The sequence below is a fragment of the Eurosta solidaginis genome, chromosome 4, assembly GCF_040869045.1.
Source record: "Eurosta solidaginis isolate ZX-2024a chromosome 4, ASM4086904v1, whole genome shotgun sequence".
Lineage (NCBI taxonomy): Eukaryota > Metazoa > Arthropoda > Insecta > Diptera > Tephritidae > Eurosta > Eurosta solidaginis.
The window spans coordinates 227,882,845-227,906,363 of NC_090322.1; the positions used below are offsets into that span (position 1 = coordinate 227,882,845).

A 23,519-nucleotide genomic window follows, 5' to 3' on the forward strand; every position below is an offset into this window, starting at 1 on the left:
TTTTCTTTGGTGTGCAAAAAAGTTAAAGATTTAAGCTCAAGCTTTTAACCGTGTAGTTAAATTAGCTTCTTTAAATACAAATGAGTTAAGTTAGTTATTTTTTTTATTAAATCAAATCGTATGACAAACTTAAAAAGTTAAATCTGCATTTATTATATAATTATAATTTATAATTTATTTAAAAAAAAACCAACATCCAGTTTTTTTCTTCCAGATTTTTCATTATCCATCAATTCTTTTATGAAACCCAGAACTTCTGGATCAGCTGCATTTACATAAAGTTTAAAATTTCCGTACTTCCCATAAATCGTAAATAATCCCACCGCACAAAGCTGTCCATTGACGATGCCCGGTGCTCCAGAATCTGCAATACACACTCCACAGGCAGCTTGAACACAATACATATTTTTTCCTTTGGCGTAATCCACACATTTCTGTGGTTCTACTATAGTATCGTTATGTTTTACGAGTTTATAACGCTCTCGGTAGTATTTATATAGTAGAGGATTCCATTCGCTAATTTGGATATTTTTGCCCACCGAAAGTTGCTTTTCGCAAAGTGGTATTGGCTTCACTCCATCATTATTTTCAAAGGCTTCCTTCAGTTTAATTCCAGCTATATCTGTATCGCTGTTTCTGCGTTTTAAATTATTTTGATAAAATACTTTCTCCACTTTGCGATGTGGTCCGTGGAAGTAGTATGCATTAGTTATATTAGCTGCAACCTTCATTACATTTCTTTTTACATCTTTCAGGCATATCGCAGCTGTGATCACTATTTGCATAGTCACTAATGACCCAGCGCAATGATATTCTTCCCTATTAAGTAATGCTACCAAATAACGCCGATCGTCAGTTTTTGAATTTATATGGGTCAACAGATAGATAAGCACTACAACCAGAATCGCGAAATTGCTTAAGTTCATTTCTGATTTTTTTTTTTCGCTGCTTGTTAAGAAGTATAAAGTAACTATAGCAAGAAAAGTTTTGTGGGCGCTATTTATATACAGCGGTGAAGCTCGATGAAATTTTCGGGTGCACGGTTAGAAATCTGCGGCTAAATTTTTAACCCTTTATCGGTTCAAACACTTTTTGAAACATTTGTCTTTTAATTTTATTCAATTTCAATTTAAAACTTGTTTAGACACTAAGTTTAAAATTTAAGAATTGTTTTAAAACAAAATCAAAAAAGTTTCAAAAAATACAAAACTTGTAGTCACTTCTGGGTTTGAAACAAAAGCAAAATGTTTCAAAAATCTAAAAATATAAACTGGAATAGAAACGTTTGGTTTTAAAATAATCATAACAGTTTAAATTCGAGTCTGATAATTCAAACAAACACAAAATTTATTTGTGAATAGTCCTGCAAATTATCGAATCTTTTTCAAAAAATTTTGTTATACACATAAGGTGTTATGAAATGATTTCTAACACAGTAGGTAGAGCAACACTGTAGGAAACATCTCTAGTTCAAAACTTGTGCGTTTCTAGTATATTCGGAACCTCTACTATTTCGCCCTCTATATCTTTTACATACTTCCAACTGGCGTATTTAACATGGTGATGTCCTAGTTGGTTCGAGTTGTATTAACTTTTTTATAGTTCCGAACTGTATAAATATTTCCACTTTTGAACTAGTTGGTTTATTTGAACTATTTCCGTAGTTCCAAGCTAGAGTAAAACTGGCAGCTTAGTTGTTACTATTTGTACTAGGTGGTACTATTTCGTTGGTTCCGAACCGAAGATAAATTCTAAATGCTCCTTCTAGTACGATATTAGAGTGGGGAAGTTTGCGAAAATAAATCATACTCATAGTCGAAGTTACTTAAAGCTGGAAGCAGTTGTTTTGAGATAGCATATTTCTCAAATTAAATAAGAATAATAAGAACCCATGTTGTCGATTTTGTAACTGTGTAAAAGAAGACCGGTATAATCTATATTTTAAACAAAATTTGGTTTTTTCATATGTCCAAAATGCTTCAGATTTAGGCTCAAAATTTTAACCGTGTGCCTGCCACAATCTCTAATTATTTATTGATAAAAAGCGGCCGTCGTGGTGTGGTAGGAGCGTGCTTCGCATACCACACCGAAGGTCCTGAATTCAAGTTTCGGTCAAAGCAACATCAGAAATTCAAAACAAGTTTTTCAATTGGAAAAAGTTTGTCTAAGCGCGGCCGATGCTCGGCAGTCATTTGGCGTACACTCCAAGCGTATTTCTAGTATGAAAATAAAACATGTAGCCCGCTAATTTGTAGGGAAAATTAAAAGGGAGCAAGACGCAAATTCGAAGAGAAGTTCGACCTAAATTTTCTCTGTGATAAATTGCGCCAAGCATTAATTAATTTTTTATTTTTTTATTATTTTTTACGTTTAATGCGTCAAGAGTAAAGCAAATTCTAAAACAGTTAAACAAACAGCTTTTGTTCTACCAAAACAGCAAAGTCAATGTTGTTATGTTTATTCCAGCGAAATGAAATTAGCGCATAAATATTTGGCTATTCTTTTTCAAAGGAAATTTTAGTTGTATTTAATTGTTCGTTTCTATATTTGTACAGTTGAATTGTGATACAGTAGTCGCTCATAAATCAGAACCTTTAGTAATTAGAATGCCGAGAAATTAAAATCAACCTTTTCAATACGTTACACGATCTGAAATTAGAATCGAAAATTCTAATTTCTGAGCGTATTTTCTTTTTTGTTGCAAAATAATTATAAAAAGGGGAATCCAATTTATTCATACGCTCGGTAGTCGTTAGATTTTCGTCACGGTTCTGTACAGCTTTTTGTTAGTTTTTGTGTGAAATTCGATGCGCGTGCACGAATTTTGGTATTGTTTGTTTAAAAGTAATTCGTTGAAATGCCATATAAATGTAAGAAAAATATTTTGTCCTTGGAAACCAAAGTTAAGATCTTGGAAAAGCTTGACACAGGTGTTCAAGGGAAGCGGTTAGCCCTAGAATTTGATGTGACGCCGTCTGCAATCAGCTAATACCTATCATGCGGCTAACAAAAAACATTTCACACTGCTGAATATTAGTTATGAAGTTTTTGTTTCATTTCTGACCTTTTCTATCGATCTTTTATGTATTTTTAATGAAAAACTATATTTATTGTAATTGGAGTATTTGTTTTTTGGATCTTGTTTTGATTCAGCGTATATATACATATGTGTATATTTAATAAAAAAAAACATGTGATATGTATTTTACTGGATTGTTATCTTATATTTTATCGTTTTTATAAATAAAAGTGAATAAGACAAGATTTCGTTGTAGTTTTTCAGTGCAAATTGACTTAATTTTTAAGGTTTTATACAAATAAAACCACGTACAAGAATTAGAATTTTTCAGAAATTAGAATCATCCTAAAAACAAAGTGGTTCTAATTTTTTTTTTTTTTTTTTCTCAAAAAAACAATGTTTTTGTGCGAGAAGATATCTTATCTCTTATGTTTGGGAGTGCCTACTGTATTAAGTTCACATAGGTTAAGTGATACGTGTACAATATCACCGTACTTTTAACCCTTCCACGCATATGGGCACAGGTGTCCAAAAAATATTTCCTTGTATAGCAAGAAGGCTACAAAGTTTTTTAAACAGTTTTATTTAGCTTGACTTGACAGGCTGGTTGGATGCATGGTTGGCTGGCTGGCACGAATTTTGTAATTGAAATTTAAGTAACTTCCCTATTAGCTACAAGCTTGAAACTTGGAATATAGTTCACAACCCCATGACAATGCAATAATAAGAAAAAAATCGCCGCTAGGTGGTGCAAAGATCGAGATATTCACAAAAATTGTATTTGTGGTCCGATTTGGCTCATATGTGGAACACGTAATACATACATGAATAGAAAGAGATCTATGATGTCCGATTTGGCTCATATTTGGAACAAATATTACATAGAGTCCGGAAGAATTGACATCAAAATATTTTGGAGTTGGAGGAGGGACAAGCGCCACGTAGAGTCGAGCAAAGTCTTTGGAAGGATTATGTATTGAGGACTTAGATTGTAACAAATTGCCAGGAAAGAGTCCTTGTAATAATGAGTCACTAAATGAACTAAATAGAATGAGAAATAATAGGCAATTAAATAAAGACTAAAAAATTTAAAATAATATAATTAAAAAAAGAAATTTTAAGTTAAACGGTTTTATTGAAAACAATACGTACATGAAGTAATAATAATACTAAAAGCTAGAAAATAAATAGGTAGGTCCTAGGTACTAGTCACCACACTCCTCATCAATCTAGGGCGTTGATCAGACAATTATATAAAAGCGTTGGACTCGAAAAATTTCTATTGATATTCATAAGTAAGACCAACTGAACCTTAATCAGGTTATGCTACACCTCACATTTTTAGAAATTTCACGGGCCCAACGCTTTTATTTAATTGTCTGATCAACGCCCTAGATGGATAAGGAGTGTGATGACTAGTACCTAGGACCTACCTAATTATTTTCTAGCTTTTCGTATTATTATTACTTCATGTAAGTTTTGTTTTCAATAAAACCGTTTAACTAAAAATTTTTTTAAATTATTTTATTTCAACTTAAGTAATAGCATTTTTCGCTCTATGCTTGTTGGGTATATTCGACGCCATTTCGAACGAACGCAAATCACGGATAAGTTAACTAGTATTTAACCCCGCCAGATCGACCGCTTAAGCTCAGCTTAAACTTCAGTTAGAGTAGACTGAAAAACTGCAGAATAAGTTTAAGCGTAGTTTAACTGACAAAGTTGAAAGCCATGTCCGTTCGTCCGTCTGTCCGTCTGCTAACACGATGACTAGAGCAATTAGATGAGATATCTAAACCAAATTCGGTATACGGGCTTATCTGAACCCAAATGGGTTGGCATTGACGATATCGAAAATTTAGAAAAATTAAAAAAATTTGGAAATATGGGCATGGCACCACCCATATTTAGAAGAAGAAAATTTGTAACTTTAACATGCCTTACGGTATAGACATTACATTGATATTTGGCACAGACATTACCCTTGCCAAATTATAAAGACTGAGTGAAGATAATCAAAATCAATGCTATAAGTCGAACTAAAATCTCCAAATCCGAAAGAAGTTTGGCATAAACATTTTTTTCATAACTACCTACAACTTTTAAACTGGATTTTTACACGCTCAAGTTCATGAGTGTTAGCCTCTCCGGGACATCAGAATTCGTTTTAGAGGTATGGTTCCTTCGGCAAAGTTTCTTATTTTGATCCCTAGAATACGATTTTCACAGAGCAATGGGCGATTTTTAAATCGACGCGCCCTAATATATACATATATAAATATTTTTTTTTTTCAAAAAACTGTTATCGCCAACGTTTTTAGCGGACATTTTTGGGTCGGACATGGTATACATGAAAATTTTACAATCAAATGAAAATCTTTTAGTAGGTCATGAAAAAAACCTTAAAAATCAAAGTTGAAAAAAAATGAAATTTCGCAGGCTCGAAAATTATTTTTTTGGGTATGCGCAGGGGAACTTTTTTTCTTGAGCCCAAATCCTATCGAAAAATCGATGGTCCGATATCGGTCAACTTTTGTCCATACAAATCGACCCACCCTAATATGCATATGTACCATTTCGCAGCCTTATAACACTATTAACCGCACAAAGCAAACAACAACAGCGTTTCAAGGGCACAGTTGGGTATGTAATGTTCGGTTTACGTGTTTATTTTATATTTATCGAAAATATCTCATAAGTATGTTCGATATAATTGTAGTACCCTTAAGAAAACGCGAGTACTCCATAAATAGTGTAAGGAATACTCCTTTGGGAGTATAGGAGTGCTCCAAAACTAATCTCTATTCATACAATAAATGTGCTCCAATTAACATTGCGATGTCCTAGGAGAGGAATAGGTGATCCCACACTCGCTTTGTTTGTGAGTATTCCATAGAGTACATACGTGAGAGTACTTTCCAAAGTACTTTCACTGTAGTACTCCATGGAGCACCCACAGAGGATCATATGCCAAAGTACTAAAGAGGAATTGTGTTGTCGGAAAGAATTATCGGAGTGAATTTAATTTAAAATGAAAGTAAATGAAGAGGGGCAATAAAACTTTTATATTTTATACTACGAATATTCTTATGTTATTTAGCATTTGCGTGAATAAAGAAACTAAATATTTCTCTATACTATAGTATGTACACATAAAACCAGTGGGCTGTTGCATTTTATCAAAGTTGCCATAGTAAAATTTTATTATCAGTTATTTGTATGCAATATATTACTTTTGGCAACTCTGTTCGATCGTCATCGTGTTGTGATCACGGTCGTTAAAAAACGAGCAATGATCGGCTGATGGTGGTCCACAAAAGCATTGCAAAGGAGTATTGTTAGACTACTCCAACATGAAGAAAATGGAACACGTAATCCAACAATTTTTGCAGGGTACATATCTTATACAGTCGATTATTCGGATATTACAAATGGGATAAGATTATTGCTCAACTCCATTCATGAAAGGTATGAAGCCTTCGGCACAGCCGAAGACAATCCCGTCCTTACTTCTTAATATTTTATTTATTTACAAACTTTAGCCGACAGCATTGCTGATCTGCATGGCAGACCAATAACAAGCAGTACAGGCAGTGAACGTAGAAAATCGAGTGGCGCAACACCACCGATTGTCACCCAAGAGCCGCCAAGTGCTGACGGCACTTCAGATGAGGATGAAGAAAACGCTGGACAAAAAGTGAGCGCACGTTCACGTTCGCAAAGCATACAATTAACGAAGTCCAAATTCGGTTCTAAGGGTACGCTACATTCGCCAGCTGGCTCGGCGCATAGTTTCGATTTGCAGGTAAATATTTGATCATGAATATTTAAAATCATTGGAGTGTTTCACTAAAAAAATGCTTGCCTAAAGTGTGTAATTTATGACATAACTGTTAAAATAATTTGTAATTATACACGAAGTACGAATCTCGTTTGTGTTTACATGAATGTCTTTTATGCCTAGCTGACTTTTCGTTTTGTGCTTTAAACGGCAAGGTCGTTTAATATCTTGAGGGCTGAGGAAATATGATATAGAGCTATGAGAATTATGGATGGGAACATTTTTAGTACCTACCGAACAGTAGTCCAGAAGAGATGATAGTAGCTATCGAGCAAAATAACATAAATGGAGATCTACACATACTAAAAATACACGATCTATGATAGTGTTCGTGTTCCTACACAAGATCAAGGCCTTAGATTTACTAATTGCCTCATGTGTATCACTAATCAATAGCAAAACCAATGTAATAAGGGGATTTGTCTTCCTAGAAAAGTGTCAGGAATTGTCGTCTACACACGAGGACCCACTGACATTAAGAAGCTTTTTTTAAATAATAAGCCATCAAACAAGGGTTCCGCTTGATGATCATCATTTGCACTAATTTTTTTAAACTGGGAACATGACCAAAGGCACCGTCGATTCAAAAGCCGGTTGGAGCGTATCACTTAGGAGGACTTCTAAAAAATCAAACTCTCGTCATATCTTCCAAAAGCCCTCCACCATTTCATTTATCTCTACATCAGGGGTCGGCATTCCGTAGCACATTGTGCTCTCATTACGTATGCGAAATAGAAAGGGTTGCTGTTGACAAAATAGCAGGCATATTGTAAGTAAGGACAGGTCAACGAGAACTACTCTTCGTCTGAGGGTTGAAAACCAAGAGGACAACCATGGTCAAGGCTACTGCTGCAAAGAAGCTATTAGATGTGAGGACTCTGACAAGTTCTGCTTTATGAGATAGAAGTTAAGTCAATTATGCTCTATGAGATGCTGCTGTAGTGGAGCGCACTGGACGGATATCGCTGGTTTTTATAAACGGCGCTATTAGAGCAACACCTACCTTGGCTTTGGTGGCACGCTAAACATTACACACGAGTCGACTGTGGCCCGGTCTTTGATCAAGTTTCGGGATACGTTGTAGGGAATTTGTAACTTCGGCCACACTACCATTCTTACCGAATTAGATTCCGTCCCAGATAGGACAAACTATTATATGCCGAAAACTGCCCCATGTGTCAGTTGCTCATTAATTTTCTTGTATGAGGACTGGGGAGTTGGACTAATCTGGGGCAGTGGACAAGTTAGCTGGCTTACAGAAAAATCGACGTTGGCTGGGAAGGTTTGTAGAGGATTTTTGCAAGGAGTTAGAACTAGAGATAGTAGCAGTGTTTTTTTTTACATCTATAGACGTTTACGCTTAAACTTTATATGGATTGCTAAGCGTTAAACTTTAAATACACCTCTGAAATTGCTGCGCATAAAATTTATCCTACTTAATTTCAATACGCATTATACTCAGATGTAACTGAAATATTTGTCTATTTTTCACCCTCTACAACAATTCTATGTATTCTATGCGTGTCCACAGTTCATCGCAACTGATTCAGCTATATGTTCTCCCCTATGGCCATCAAAGGGTTGTGTCTCCGCTTTTCGGTACACCCTGTGCTGTAGCTAGTTATTTAACCACTGTCGCTAGATGGGTCTCCTAAGCATTATCTAAGCGAGGATAAGCATTTTTTTTTACGTGCAAACGTAAACGTATACGCGTGTGAAAAAAAAACGGCTAATTTTTCTTCTTCCAAACGGAGTTTGAGCCGATTAAGAATGCACTTAATGTGATAATATCTATACTGTAAGAGAACTTAAAGTCTAAGCGAAAGCCAAGAGTCTTACCAAAATTCTGAGATCATCCGTAAGTGTAGTCTAAAAGTGCCTAATCTCGTTTGTGGCTGGATCAAACTAAAGTAAGGATGATCTGAGTCAATATCAGTATTCCAAGAAGTTGTCACATAAATTTCTCTGCGCGCAACTGAAGTGATCATAGGGGGCAGTAGAGAGTACAGAACTCCGCTAGCTATGCGGATGGTCAGAACTAGATAACGTCGAGCCGTTTTAGTGCACTAAAGCAACAAAGTGGTCAATAATTAGCCTAACACAAACACAAAAAAAAAAAAAATTGGCAAAAATATTTCGGTCTTGACAACCAAGTTCGACATAGGTTTCATTCAAGATTATATTTTTATATTGCTATAACTTTTATCACCGTAATCGCATGTGGTATCAAACCCCGCATGCTTCCCCTACCGGGGTATCTACAACTCAACCTAATGCAACCCGGACCGCTTGAGGCATGTTGAGGTCCTTCTCTGCTTAGGTGGAGATTGGGCTCAAATGACGAACTGAGGCATACCTGAAAGTCCGCACTGGTACACTGAACAACTCCGATATCTCACAGAACTTCTCACAAATTTTACTCAATATGCGTCTGGGAGGCGGTACCCTGTCTACCAAGTTCTTGTTGCTGTGTCTTTAAACTTTTCATCGAAGTAAGCATTTTCTTAAGTTATGAGTATCTACACCTCCTAAGGAGATATGCCGTGACGGCAACCATAAGTGATATTTGAACTTTGTTGCAACTTTGCTCGCAAGGGCACATTGAACACATCGCTCCGGCTGTTGGAGCCATAATTTCGAAATAGTAAAAGAATTTGTTTATTTGGGAACTAGCATTAACACTAACAATTATATCAGCTCTGAAATCCAGCAAAGAATCACTCATGCCAATAAATGCTACTTTGGACTAGGTAGGCAATTGACATGTAAAGTGCTCTCTCGGCAAACAAAAATGATGCTCTACAAGTCAATTATCCGTCCCCTCTTGCTATATGGTGCAGAAGCATGTACCATGACAACATCAGCTGAAGAGATAAAGAGAAAAGTTCTTCGAAAAATTTAGGTACCTCTACGCGTTGGCGATGGCGAGTACCGAAAAAGATTTAACGATGAGCTGTACGAGCTTTACGCAGTCATAAACATAATCTATCGAATTGAAACGCAGCGGATACGCTGGCTAGGCCATGCTATGCGAATGAGAGATGACGCGCCGGCTAAGAAAGTATTTTTATCGGAACCCGCCAATGGAAGCAGAGGAAGTGGGCGGCCACCACTCCGGAAAACGATTTAAACTCCCTTGGTGTGACCAATTGGTGCCATTAGGCATAGCGAAGGGGCGACTGGTGCGCTTTGTAGGACGGCCATAACGGTTTAAGCGGTTAAGCGCCAATTAAGTAAGCAAGTAATTGAAGCGATTAAGATAGCCGAGGTGTCTTTCGTTCCTTCCATCTATGCTCGGGCGAAATTGGAAGTAACGAAAGAAAAATTTTAAAATCTAACTTAATATGTATTCCTTCTACAAACTCAGGGTTTTAATACGAGGGCAAATCTTACCTCTTAAATTATGCATTCTCTCGACTGAGGTCCAATTAAATTAGTATCTAATTTTAAAAGGATGCTTACTTTGCGACCTCCTTCACCCTTCAAGGCATTCAATTTTCCATTACTTTGCAAAACTTGCATTTGTATTTCTTCTTGTTAACACTATTTTTTTAAATTTAAACGAAAACACTAATTAAAAAAATTTATTAATAGCCGCATGCTAAGAGTACACACCACAAACGCGTAAGTTTCTTTGTTTTACTAAATGTAATATCTGAACGCAAAATCGTATGCCTTTTTTTATTTTTATTGTTTAATTGGGTTTCTTTCTTATAGAAGTTTTCTAGTTTTACAACAAAACTAAAGCGAACGTTTGGTGTGATCGGTTCTAGAGTGAAAAGAACTTTCCACACAGAAGTTTAAATCTTGTTAAATGTAACACATAGATGGCGCCATTTTCATTTCGCTGTTTGAAAACGCCTACTCACTTTGTAAACCGAACCACCTCGTTGTTATAGTCTTTTACAAAAGTATTGCTCCCAGCAAAATAACTAATTATTCAAAAATTTCAGGTTGCAAATTGGCGTATGGAACGTTTAGAGGTGGATACTAAGTCGAACTCTGACGAAGAGTTCTTCGACTGCGTTGGTAAGTACTTTATATACCGAAAACATAGTTTCTTAAGGAGATGGAAATTACGTCTGTAATTGTGACTTCATCAGAGCATCTAAAAGAGCACAGCGAATTGGAGTTACAGGTTCAGAAGAATTACCGTAACTGACGCATCTCACACTCACAATCACACTTATCAATAATCAGAAACATCGACCAATTACAGATTCTTTCATATGATAAATTATCTGCGATAGTGTGAGTCAATGTATGTATGATTTGTGCTGCAACTAACTAGCAGTAGCTATTGCAATCACAATCTCATTGCCTAATATTTCGCAGATAAGGACTTCTCTGATCAGAGCCGTTTTGTAATAAACATGCTTCCGAACGAAATCTAGCTCAGTCACGGTGATTTCTTTGAATATATCCCTGCGATTTAGTTTGATCTTTCTGTCGGTGTGACAATATCAGTAGTAATCGCTGACCAAATCACAAATGCCTTGACTCACGATGTCGCAGCTAATTTCTTTGCTGAGACAAAAATTGTGATTGTGATTTACATTATATTGTAACGAAGTTAGAGAAATTCCGCTTATTCCAAACCTACTGCTAACGTTCGAATCGCTAAACTGTTGAATAAATAACTCCAATATTCAATAATGCAAAATGGTCTTTAGAGTACTTATACTTCAAATTATAAGGTAAGTGTCCCTAATTTCGTGGTAGTACGTTATTTCGGGGCATTTCGATTTTTTCTTCCAATCAAAGAATTGGGGGAGTGTTTCTTTAAACTGAAAATTTCATAATAAAAATTCGTTTTTACGGTATAATAATTGATATTTTACTAATTTTTAATATTAAACCTAATATTAAATATCAAGCAATATATAGTTGGAAGTTCGGAAAATAAGCCTATTGTAAGGAGGCCTCTTAAGAAAAGTGTTAAGGTATAGTGTATTTTCTTAAGCCTGTAAAAATTTTATCGGTAAATTTTTTTATGATGATAATTTTTTGATATTTAGTGAACATTTCTTAAAAATTTCTATTACTGCAAAACTCATTCCAATAATTTTTTTTTTACTTTTTTTTTTTATATTTCTAACCCACGGAATTAGGGACATACTTTTTTGTGATGTAGGGTAATATAATACTTTATGTTTTTCATATTTTCTTTAACATTTTATAAGAAACTCTATTTTTTTAAGTATTTTAATTTTGAATAACCTGTATAAATGGTTGTGCGGAAATAGACTGAAACTGAATATAAATAAAACGAAATTTATGATAATAACATGGAGGAACGTTAATGAGGATATAATTGGTTTAAAAATAAATGATGAAAGCATACAAAAAGTTGACAGTATAAAATATTTGGGAATTATAATTGATAACAAACTCAAGTTTGAAGAAAATATAAACTACACAGTCCAGAAAGTTGCGAAAAAAATTGGGGTTATGCAGAGAACATCCAAATATATTCAAAAAAAGTACAAAATAATTATATATAAGTCCATTATAGAACCGCACTTTGTAAACTGCCCATCTATTCTATTCATTGTGCCAGACAAAGAAATAGATAAACTTCAAAAGATGCAAAACAAATGTATGAGATTTATTCTTAAAAAACCTAGAGATAATCGTACGGCTGATATGCTGAGAAGTTTGAACTGGTTAAGTGTCAAGCAAAAGATTTTTTTTCACGCTATGAAGTTTATATTTAATATTAAAAGTGAAAATGTACCTGAATATCTAAGTAAAAACGTAGTATTAGTTAAGCAAACACATAACATTAATACAAGGAATAAACACAATTTCAAACTGCCTTTATTTAGAACTGAAATAGATCTGCAAAATATTTTTTATAAAGGTCTAAAAAGTTTCAATGAACTGCCTATAGATATAAAAAGTTGTAATGAAATCGTAGCTTTTAAAGCAAAACTTTATGAATATTGTAAAACCTTAGCAATAAGATAGTAAATTGTAATATAATTTAATTTATGAATTAGGCTTTTTTGCCGTAATAAATAAATGAAATGGCGATCACCGTAGTGTGATGGTAGCGTGCTCCGCCTACCACACCATATGCCCTGGGTTCAAACCCCGGGCAAAGCAACATCAAAATTTTAGAAATAAGATTTTTCAATTAGAAGAAAATTTTTCTAAGCGGAGTCGCCCCTCGGCAGTGTTTGGCAAGCGCTCCGGGTGTATTTCTGCCATGAAAAGCTCTCAGTGAAAATTCATCTGCCTTTCAGATGCCGTTCGGAGTCGGCATAAAGCATGTAGGTCCCGTCCGGCCAATTTGTAGGGAAAATCAAGAGGAGCACGACGCAAATTGGAAGAGAAGCTCGGCCTTAGATCTCTTCGGAGGTTATCGCGCCTTACATATTTTTTTTTTTTTAAATAAATGAAATGAAATGAAATGAAATATTAAATAAACCCCCGAGGAAGATTTTAATTTAATTTCGTGGCACACTTTTATTAATCTATTCGTTAATATTTTAATCAAAAAGCTCTGCGAAGCACAACATTTTAACGAAATAATGGCGTTATGGAACTTTTGTTTATTCAATAATTTTTCATTTAATTTAAAAAAAAGGTATCAAGATTTCAACTTCTTTACTATAGTTTTGAATGAATATTGATAATAGAAAAAAAAAAATTTTGAATATAAACCTCGAATTACCGTTTAAAGCGATACCACGAATTTACGTACACCAAATTTTGTGCATGCCCCTAATTTCGTGGTATACTGCCCATTTATATTTCAGCAGGAAAGCACGCATTTTTGGAGTGGAGTTATTTATGCGCGTATTTTTTCAAATAAATTTAAGAAAACTGCCTCAAACTTAATTCGATCTCTATTCGCTGATTATTGGTTTAATAACTTAATTTTATAGAAAAAATGACAAAAGCTCGTTACACAAAAGAAGATTTGACAGAAGCGCTTAATGGTGTCACTAATGAAAAAAATAAAAAACAAAAATAAAAAAAACAAGTAAGGAAGGTTAAGTTCGGGTGTAACCGAACATTACATACTCAGTTGAGAGCTATGGTGACAACATAAGGGAAAATAACCATGTAGCAAAATGAACCGAGGGAAACCCTGGAATGTGTTTGTATGACATGTGTATCAAATGAAAGGCATTAAAGAGTATTTTATGAGGGAGTGGGCCATAGTTTTATAGGTGGACGCCATTTAGGGATATAGCCATAAAGGTGGATCAGGGTTGACTCTAGAATGCGTTTGTACGATATGGGAATCAAATGAACGGTGTTAATGAGTATTTTAAAAGGGAGTAATCCTTAGTTCCATATGTGGACGCCGTTTCGAGATATCGCCACAAAGGTGGACCAGGGGTGACCCTAGAATTTGTTTGTACAATATGGGCATCAAACGAATGGTGTTAATGAGTATTTTAAAAGGGAGTGGGCCTTAGTTCTATAGGTGTTCGCCTTTTCGACATATCGCCATAAAGGTGGACCAGGGGTGACTCTAGAATGAGTTTGTACGATATGGGTATCAAATTAAAGGTATTAATGAGACTTTTAAAAGGGAGTGGTGGTAGTTGTATATGTGAAGGAGTTTTCCAGATATCGACCAAAATGTGGACCAGGGTGACCCAGAACATCATCTGTTGGATACCGCTAATTTATTTATATATGTAGTACCTGCCAAGATTTTAAGGGTTTTTTATTTCGCCCTGCAGAACTTTTTCATTTTCTTCTACTTAATATGGTAGGTGTCACAACCATTTTATAAGGTTTTTTCTAAAGTTATATTTCGCGTCAATAAAACAATCCAATTACCTTACCATGTTTCATCCCTTTTTTCGTATTTGGTATAGAATTATGGCATTTTTTTAATTTTTCGTAATTTTCGATATCGAAATAGTGGGCGTGGTCATAGTCGGATTGCGTTCATTTTTCATACCGAGATAAAGTGAGTTCAAGTAAGCACGTGAACTAAGTTCATTAAAGATATGTCGATTTTTGCTCAAGTTATCGTGTTAATGGCCATGCAGAAGGACAGACGGACGACTGTGTATAAAAACTAGGCGTGGCATTAACCGATTTCGCCCATTTTCACAGAAAACAGTTAACGTCATAAAATCTATGCCCCTACCAAATTGGATTGGTTAATTTTTGTTCGACTTATGGCGTTAAAAGTATCCTAGAGAAATTAAATGAAAAAGGGCGGAGCCACGCCCATTTAGAAATTTTCTTTTATTTTTGTATTTTGTTGCACCATATCATTACTGGCGTTGAATGTTGACATAATTTACTTATATACTGTAAAGATATTAAATTTTTTGTTAAAATTTTACTTAAAAAAAAATTTTTTTTTAAAAGTGGGCGTGGTGCTTCTCCGATTGTGCTAATTTTTATTAAGCGTACATACAGTAATAGCAGTAACATTCCTGCCAAATTTCGTCATGATATCTTCAACGACTGCAAAATTACAGCTTGCAAAAGTTTTAAATTACCTTCTTTTAAAAGTGGGCGGTGCCACGCCCATTGTCCAAAATTTTACTAATTTTCTATTCTGCGTCATAAGGTCAACTCACCTACCAAGTTTCGTCGCTTTATCTGTCTTTTGTAATGAATTATCGCACTTTTTCGGTTTTTCGAAATTTTCGATATCGAAAAAGTGGGCGTGGTAGTCCGATATCGTTCATTTTAAATAGCGATCTGAGATGAGCGCTCAGGAACCTACATACCAAATTTCATCAAGATACCTCAAAATTTACTCAAGTTATCGTGTTAACGGACGGACGGACATGGTTCAATCAAATTTTTTTCGATCCTGATTATTTTGATATATGGAAGTCTATATATATCTCGATTCCTTTATATATGTACAACCAACCGTTATCCAATCAAACTTAATATACTCTGTGAGCTCTGCTTAACTGAGTATAAAAATTTTAGTAATAATAAATAAAAGTAATTTTTAGAAAAATAACAAGTTACATCAATTGAATAAATTTTTTTTATTGTTTATTTTTGTTTTAAACCTTTTTCATTTAATGTTACTTATTTCATATCAATAATGTCTAAAGTTCTAAGAAATCTTAGATTTAATGAAAAAATACAAAACAAACAAAAAATCAAAAAGAAAATAACAACAAAAAAATAAAAAGTTTTTGAACAGAACGTACATTAAAAAGAAAATAACAACAAAAAAATAAAAATAAAACAATTCAAACGAGGTAATAAGCATAAATCCAAAGAAAAGTTTATTTTGGAAACATTTAAAAAAACCAAATTATTTTTGAATGCACACAAAAATATTATTATAACTGACGCCGACAAAGGAAACAAAACCGTGGTACTATACAAAGAAGAATATACCGAAAAAATTAGGAAAATAATAGACGACAAAAACACATATAAAACACTTAGGAATGATCCTACTAATGAACTCCAAAGGAAAAACAATTGACTAGTAGAAGACTTATACAAAAACAAAGCCATTACCTTAAAAGAAAAACAACAGCTTATGTGCTCAACTGCTAATGCCCCCAGAATGTATGGCTTGCCTAAAATACACAAACCTGGTCATCCATTCCGTCCAATGGTATCGTCCATAAATGTACCATGTTACAGATTATCTAGATATGTTGGATATATCCTCAAAGATTTAATATCTGATGAACTCAATATAAAAAATGCCTTTGAATTCAAAGAAAAAATCAACAATATAAATCTTTCCGACGACGACATACTGGTGTCGTTTGATGTAGTATCATTGTTTACTAATATACCTACGATGCTCGCGATCAAGATAATAATGAAAAAATGGGATGAGATCTCCAGAAGAAACTCCATCACAAAAAAACAATTTCTGGAATTACTGAACTTTTGTTTAAAAGATAATAATTATTTCCTGTGGGACGATAGGCTTTACGCTCAAACCTATGGAATACCGATGGGAAACCAATTCTCTCCTACTATAGCCGACTTGGTATTGGTGACCTATTAAATGACGCTATGGCAGAACTTAAAGAAAGGTCAAATATAAATATAAAATTATTATGTAAATACGTGGATGATATATTTGCTATCGTGAAGAGAAGGGACTTAGATCAAATCCTACATACCCTCAACAAGTACCACAACAAACTCAATTTCACGGTGTAAGTTGAAAATAATGGCAGTATCCCCTTTCTAGACACACGTATCTTCAAAATGGACAATAAACTTGTGCTAGATTGGTATACCAAACCCACTTCATCTGGGTGTTTAATTAATTATCTTTCAGCCCAACCCTCTAAATATAAATTGAATACCGCAAAAAACCTCATATATAAAGTGCTGAAAATTTCCCACCAAAAATTCTGGGATAAAAATTTGAAAAAAATCACTAATATATTAATACAAAATAATTACCCTCACACACTCATACAAAATCTAATAAAACAGGAAATGGAACAGGGCTCGAATTACATATTCCGTGATCGAAACGGCAATCGAACGAATAAAGATTACGTGACTGATCGTACGAATGGCAATATTGGTATTATGAGGTACGTTCAGTAACGTATCGTAATTTATGACAGGCAATAATAGATTGAATGGTGATTTGTAATAGATATTTTGACAGTTAAATATGATATTCTAATTGTAAATAAGAAAAATTATTTATTTACATTGTGGAATAAATTCCTAAGCAACTTTTAAAAGGAAAACAGGGGAAAGAAGTGCTTACAAAGAAATTAACACAGGTATTTCTAGTGATGAGTGCACAATTAATAATAGATATAAAAAAGAGGTGGAAGAGAGTTCCTCCTAGTTGCCAAAACTAAAGTTTTCATTTTACTGATGCTTCTAGTTTTTGCTCGGACCAATTTTAATTTACTTAAACCTAATGAATTCAATAAAGTAATGTTGTCCGAAATCGTTAATGGAGCACGAATGGAATTTTAGTCCAGTTCTATACGGCAGCATGACACATTCACCATTAAAATAATAAAACAACTTGTGCTAATCTCAAAGGCAAATTTGTCAGCTTCCGTTTTCAGATTTCGCGATCTATCTAAAATATATAATTATAAATACTTTTACTTATTTTATATTTTTACAATTTGTTGTGTACGTTCACTGAACACATAATACGGAATTTTGATAGCAGCTATTCGTTCACGTATCTCGTAATACCAAATAAGTACTTTTAAGAGACGAGTGTTCGGTTCACGGAATACGTAATTCGGGCCCAGATTAAACACACAAAAATCAACAACACTACAGAAAATACCGATGCCAGACCTAAACAATTTTATAGTGTAACATACATACCTAGGCTAACAGACAATTTTAACAAAAGCTTAATCAAAAGCAACAACAACGTATGTTTGGCATATAAATCTAACATAACCCTGTCAAGTATCTACACCAAAACAAAAACCCCGATTCCAACGTCACAACAAAACAATGTAGTTTACGAAATCCAATGCAAGGGAACAGAAAACCAAACATGCAATAAAACATACATAGGAACAACAAAACGTACACTAGGCGTAATACTGTTTTCACACAGAAACTTAATGATCTCATTTCACCTGCTAATGAAATCGTAAATTTTTTGCTTTCACACAGAAGTAAGTGCTCGATTAGTATGAAGGATGAGACAGACAATCATGGCGGAACGATACAAGGTGGGAGCATGGTGACATACCTACAAACAAACAAAATTCCATGTACTTGTAAATTCGATGGACAAATGTCAAAATCGTACTGCGCCGGTAGTTGATGTATCAAATCAAATAAAAAAGGTTATAATCAGTTGTTCGATGCGGCCACCTTGTATCGTTCCGCCATGCAGACAAAGAAATTTGCTTTGAAAACTAAGAAGCGGAAACGGAAGCGGAACGCTGCCAACAGAGTTGCATTGTGCTTTTGACTTCATTAGGCATTCGATTAGCTACTAATGAAATAATAATAGATTCGAATTTTGTAGGGAAGATTGAGCCCAATAAGCGTCTTAATGTAGAAAACTGCCTTTATTATTCAATAAGCCGTCTGTGTGAAAACAGTATAAGATTAAAAGAACATGCTGCAGACATTAAAAACAACAAAAACAGCACAGCACTATCGCAACATACAACAGCCACTGGCCACATAGCTGACATAAACAATGGGAAAATCTTAGACAAAGAAAAACGAGGAAAAGTCAGATTGACACTGGAAAGCTTGCGAATAATGCAAAACAGAAGCCGAACTGTAAACAGGAAAGAGGACACTGATGACATTTCATTCGCTTATTTATTATGTTTATGATAACTGTTGGTTTTTTCTACTTATGGATCAAAGTCTAATTTGACAAGTATACCTAAACAGAAGGGTATCTAAACCTTTTAAATTTTGACTTGAATTTAATTTATTTATTAATGACAACTGTGCATTATGTAAATAATAATTACATATTTATACACATAAATTGTAAGTTTTTTATCTTAACGTGATATTTACACAAAAATTTTTTCAATTTTAAGTTCTATAATTTTCTAGGGCTTGTGGAATAGTGGAGTCCTTTGACTTGCACTAAAGCAAATTTTGGTCATTGCCGCCTATTTCTATTACATACATATACAAAAATAAAAAGCTTTTGAAAAGTACGTAGGTAGGTTGAACTGGCCGGTCCATGAGGACCTCACATAGACTGATTGAGTCCAGAAGTTTGTTGTTTGTTGTTTGAAAAGTACGTACATTAAACTAATTTTTTTTTTACCTGTTTATTTTGGTATTGAAACTCTTTCTTTTATAAAAACAATAACAACAAAAAAACAAAAAAATTTCTAAATATGAATTTCAGTAAATGAATTTGTGTATCTTTAGGAATTTGCCCTTTAAATCAATTATAACTATCTTTTTCCATAAAATTATATTTTAACTAAATACCACGAAATTAGGGACGTTTTACCACGGAATTAGGTACATTGGACAATTTTTTCCACGAAATTAAGTACATTTGAGGTACTCACACATTTTGATTTATATAAATTTAAACATTTGTTAGTTTTGTTTGAAAGTAGATGGAAACTTATCTTAATTGATCAACTAAATGGGAAAAATTTACTTTTTTAGTTGTCCTTCATTTGTTTTAACGCAAGAGAGGTAGAAAATCAGAAAAATCCTTAGTACCACTTCACTTCGCAACTAATAGCGTGCTTAAATCAAACTGTTACAGACTACTCAGCTTGCGCTGCTTTTATACTCTCCTTTGCTTCATTCGCATATTTCTACTAAAGCCTAGACGTTTCGCCTTCTAGAATCACTTGCTTGGTTACCAGCGATATACTTGTATATTTGCAGTTTAGGCGTTTCTCATATTCATATGCGTGTGTATGTCAGCACTACTTCTACTTATGACCACAAGTGTGTGCGCGTAATATCTCTTCATTGCCTTGTATGAACGTGCGTAAATGATGATTAATTTGTTTACGTACCAAGAGTGGCAGCTTGCTTTATTTTTGTTGTGCCTTTATTTAATAACCGCCTAGTGAAGTGAGTATCACTTAGTGATTCTACTAGTCATCACAATATTATTTTTCTATCAATGTTCGGGTCACCAAAAATAATGCAAATCGCTGCGACTTTCAAATCGCAGTTGCAAATCACGATTTTCCTTGGTTCTAACAATAGTTGCTTGCATACCTGCATATCCTTATAACTCACTGTTTTTCGTTTTTGCTTTAGATACCAATGAGACAAACTCACTTGCCAAATGGAGTTCGCTTGAGCTACTCGGCGAAGGTGATGACAGCCCACCTCCAACAAGTGGCGTGGCTTACAAAGATAGTGAAAAAGATGGCATTTTCAATCAGGACTTCCTTATGCGCGTTGCTTCCGAACGTGGCAATAAGCGTCAACTTCGTTCCTCGGCTAGCATAGATCGATGAAACTTCACCGCTAGGTTCGCCAGGTGCACCATCTTGTTGCACCACTATACTCATACTCGTTGTACATGCGGGCAGCGTTTTAGGTAAGACGTGAGAAGTAAATGCTTACAAAATGAAGCTAATAATGTTTTTTTTTTTTGTTTTTTTTGTTCATTTCAGACGACATCAGTGAGCTGACCGCCAAGAAGTCAGACATTACCACATTTCGCGGCGCTTTCGAGGGGGTTATGCGTCAACATTATCCAAGTTTGCTGAGTCATGTCACAATAAAAATGGTTCCATGTCCTTCCATTTGTACCGATGCATTAGGAATACTCTCTAGCCTTAGTCCGGGGTTTCAAAGGGTTGTGTAGCGCAATATATAGCTTCTCCAACCCAATTGTCAACCTCACCTTCGAGCGGCGAATCCCGTTTCACTAACAGACGAGGCTCTGGCGACCCCAAGCTCCTCATGGAACTTGGGGGTGGGAAGGGAGGGATGGCCTGAAGGTTTATTGCGGCCATATAAATCGTTCCCGAGATGGTCGGGCCAGCACCTTAATGGTGCTGTGCTACCGGAGCGTATCGGATCTGTATCCGACAAAGGACCATCACATCGATAACACTCCCCAAAGCCTTCGGGGAGTAACCTAATCGCTACAACAACAACAACAACAGCCTTAGTCCATACTCATTTGATGCTTCGCCATCGGCAGCCGATATACCAAATATAGCCGATGTACCTATTGGCGCAATACCGTTGCTATCGGTGGCATCACCAAAATTTCAAGATATCGTTAATAAGACAGTGACAGCAGCAAATATTGTTTATCATGAATTTATGAAATCTGAAGAGAGTCACGGTTTCGCCGGTCAAGTGGTAATGCTGGGTGATTCTATGGGTCCGCTGTTGGCTTATGAAGCGTTGTGCCGCGGTAATTCCTCTGATGGTGGTGGTGCTGATGATTTTGGTGGCGGTAGCCGTTCATCGCGCACAGATGACGATGAACGTTTTGTCGATTCAGATTTGGATGCGAAACGTTTATTGGTTGCGCCATCGCCACGTCGTCGACGCTCCTCATCGAGTGATTCGCGTGGTAATAAGCTGGAGTTTGAAGTGGGTGATTTTTTTATGTTTGGCTCACCGCTTTCCATTGTGTTGGCATCGCGCAAGTTGCACGATGCTAAAGCGGCAAGTTGCGCTTGAAGTTTGTAAAGTTTTGCCACTTATATTAATGAGTTGTGTATCTTTCGCACAGCCATGGTCCGACCAAACTGTAATCAAGTGTACAATTTATTCCAATATACCGATCCAATTGCTTCCCGTCTGGAGCCATTGCTCAGCGCCAGGTTTTCCATGTTGGCACCAGTAAATGTTCCACGCTATGCTAAGTATCCATTAGGCAATGGGCAGCCTTATCATTTATGTGAGTTTCTAATTAATAGAAAATTTTTCAATATATTTATTTACCTTTTTTTACAGTGGAGGTCATTCAGTCTCACCCACAGCATTTTAACGATGCCAACAATACATTTAATGGCAGACGTTTATCGGATGCTTCCATGCAAAGTACTATATCTGGTCTAATTGAAATTATATCGCTAAGTACAATCCACTCACGTAAGTTGCTAGTTAATTTAGAAAGCTTGAGCATAAGTTTTAGAGAGAAAGTTTCCCTAAACATAACACGTTACTCTTATAAAGCCTTGTAGCACTGCAAAGCAACTCACACTTGGAAAATAACTATAACATAATTACATTAGAATGGACCAGTTTCTTTTGGCGACATTTTTCCTATCAGATTGTTTTAGTGAAAATAAGTCCAAGAAGCCTTTTTCGAAAATGAAAGAACAAAAGCTAACACAAGTTTCGAAAACTCGAAATGAGTTCGCAATATCCTTCAATATAAGAGCAAAGTAGTTAGCTTCTTTGGCTTAAGTCTCAAAATTGGTAATGCATTTCTTTTTGCCTTAGAATTTTATGTGATATGTTTATCAGACAAAAATAATTTTGAAAATGTTGCTTAAAAACCTAATTTACATCCAATATTGATATTTGTAAAATTAGACTTATTAATCATATAAATTACATATATACATTATATCTGCAGTCCAAATGAAATGGTGGGGCACAAAACGTTTAGATTACGCTTTATATTGCCCGGAAGGTTTGAGTAATTTTCCAGCTCACGCTTTGCCGCATTTGTTCCATGCCAGTTATTGGGAAAGCGCCGATGTGATTGCATTCATTTTGGACAGGTGAGTATTGGTTATTTTAAAGAAAAAAATTTGATTAGGTGTTTTTTATTTTGGTGAGAGCTTGAGGTTTAGAGAAAAAAACCTATGTACCGTAGAGTTCAACAACCTCGAGAACATGTGAAAGAATATAAACCGATGATATCTCGAAAAAAAAAATACTTCTAATAGGGTCTACACACAGTGAATCAGATTCAAGAGTCAGTTTCGATGTGTAAGTGAAAATATTTTAGTATTAGTCCCACAGACATGACTCTAGCTGACTCGTACACCTACAAAGCTGACTCGCTAGTGAGATGCACCGTAAGAACTGATTATCAGTTCAGCGGACCAGGGAAAACAGCTGATCTGCAGCGTCGCCCGTTCATTAGAAAAATCAAAATTTCTTCCTCCAACTTCTTGAGACTAACAGAATCTAACAGAATCCAGAATGTATAAATAAGATATTAGCTGACATGACAATTTGGCGTTAAACGGAGTCAAATCTGGCCTAACATATAACAGGGACTTTATTACCGAAGTGGTTGAC

At 35.1% G+C, this 23,519-nt stretch overlaps 1 pseudogene; it reads left to right on the forward strand.

Moving 5' to 3' along the window:
• Window positions 1-23,519, forward strand: part of LOC137248798 (protein retinal degeneration B-like) — a 56,012-nt pseudogene that overhangs the window by 10,363 nt on the left and 22,130 nt on the right.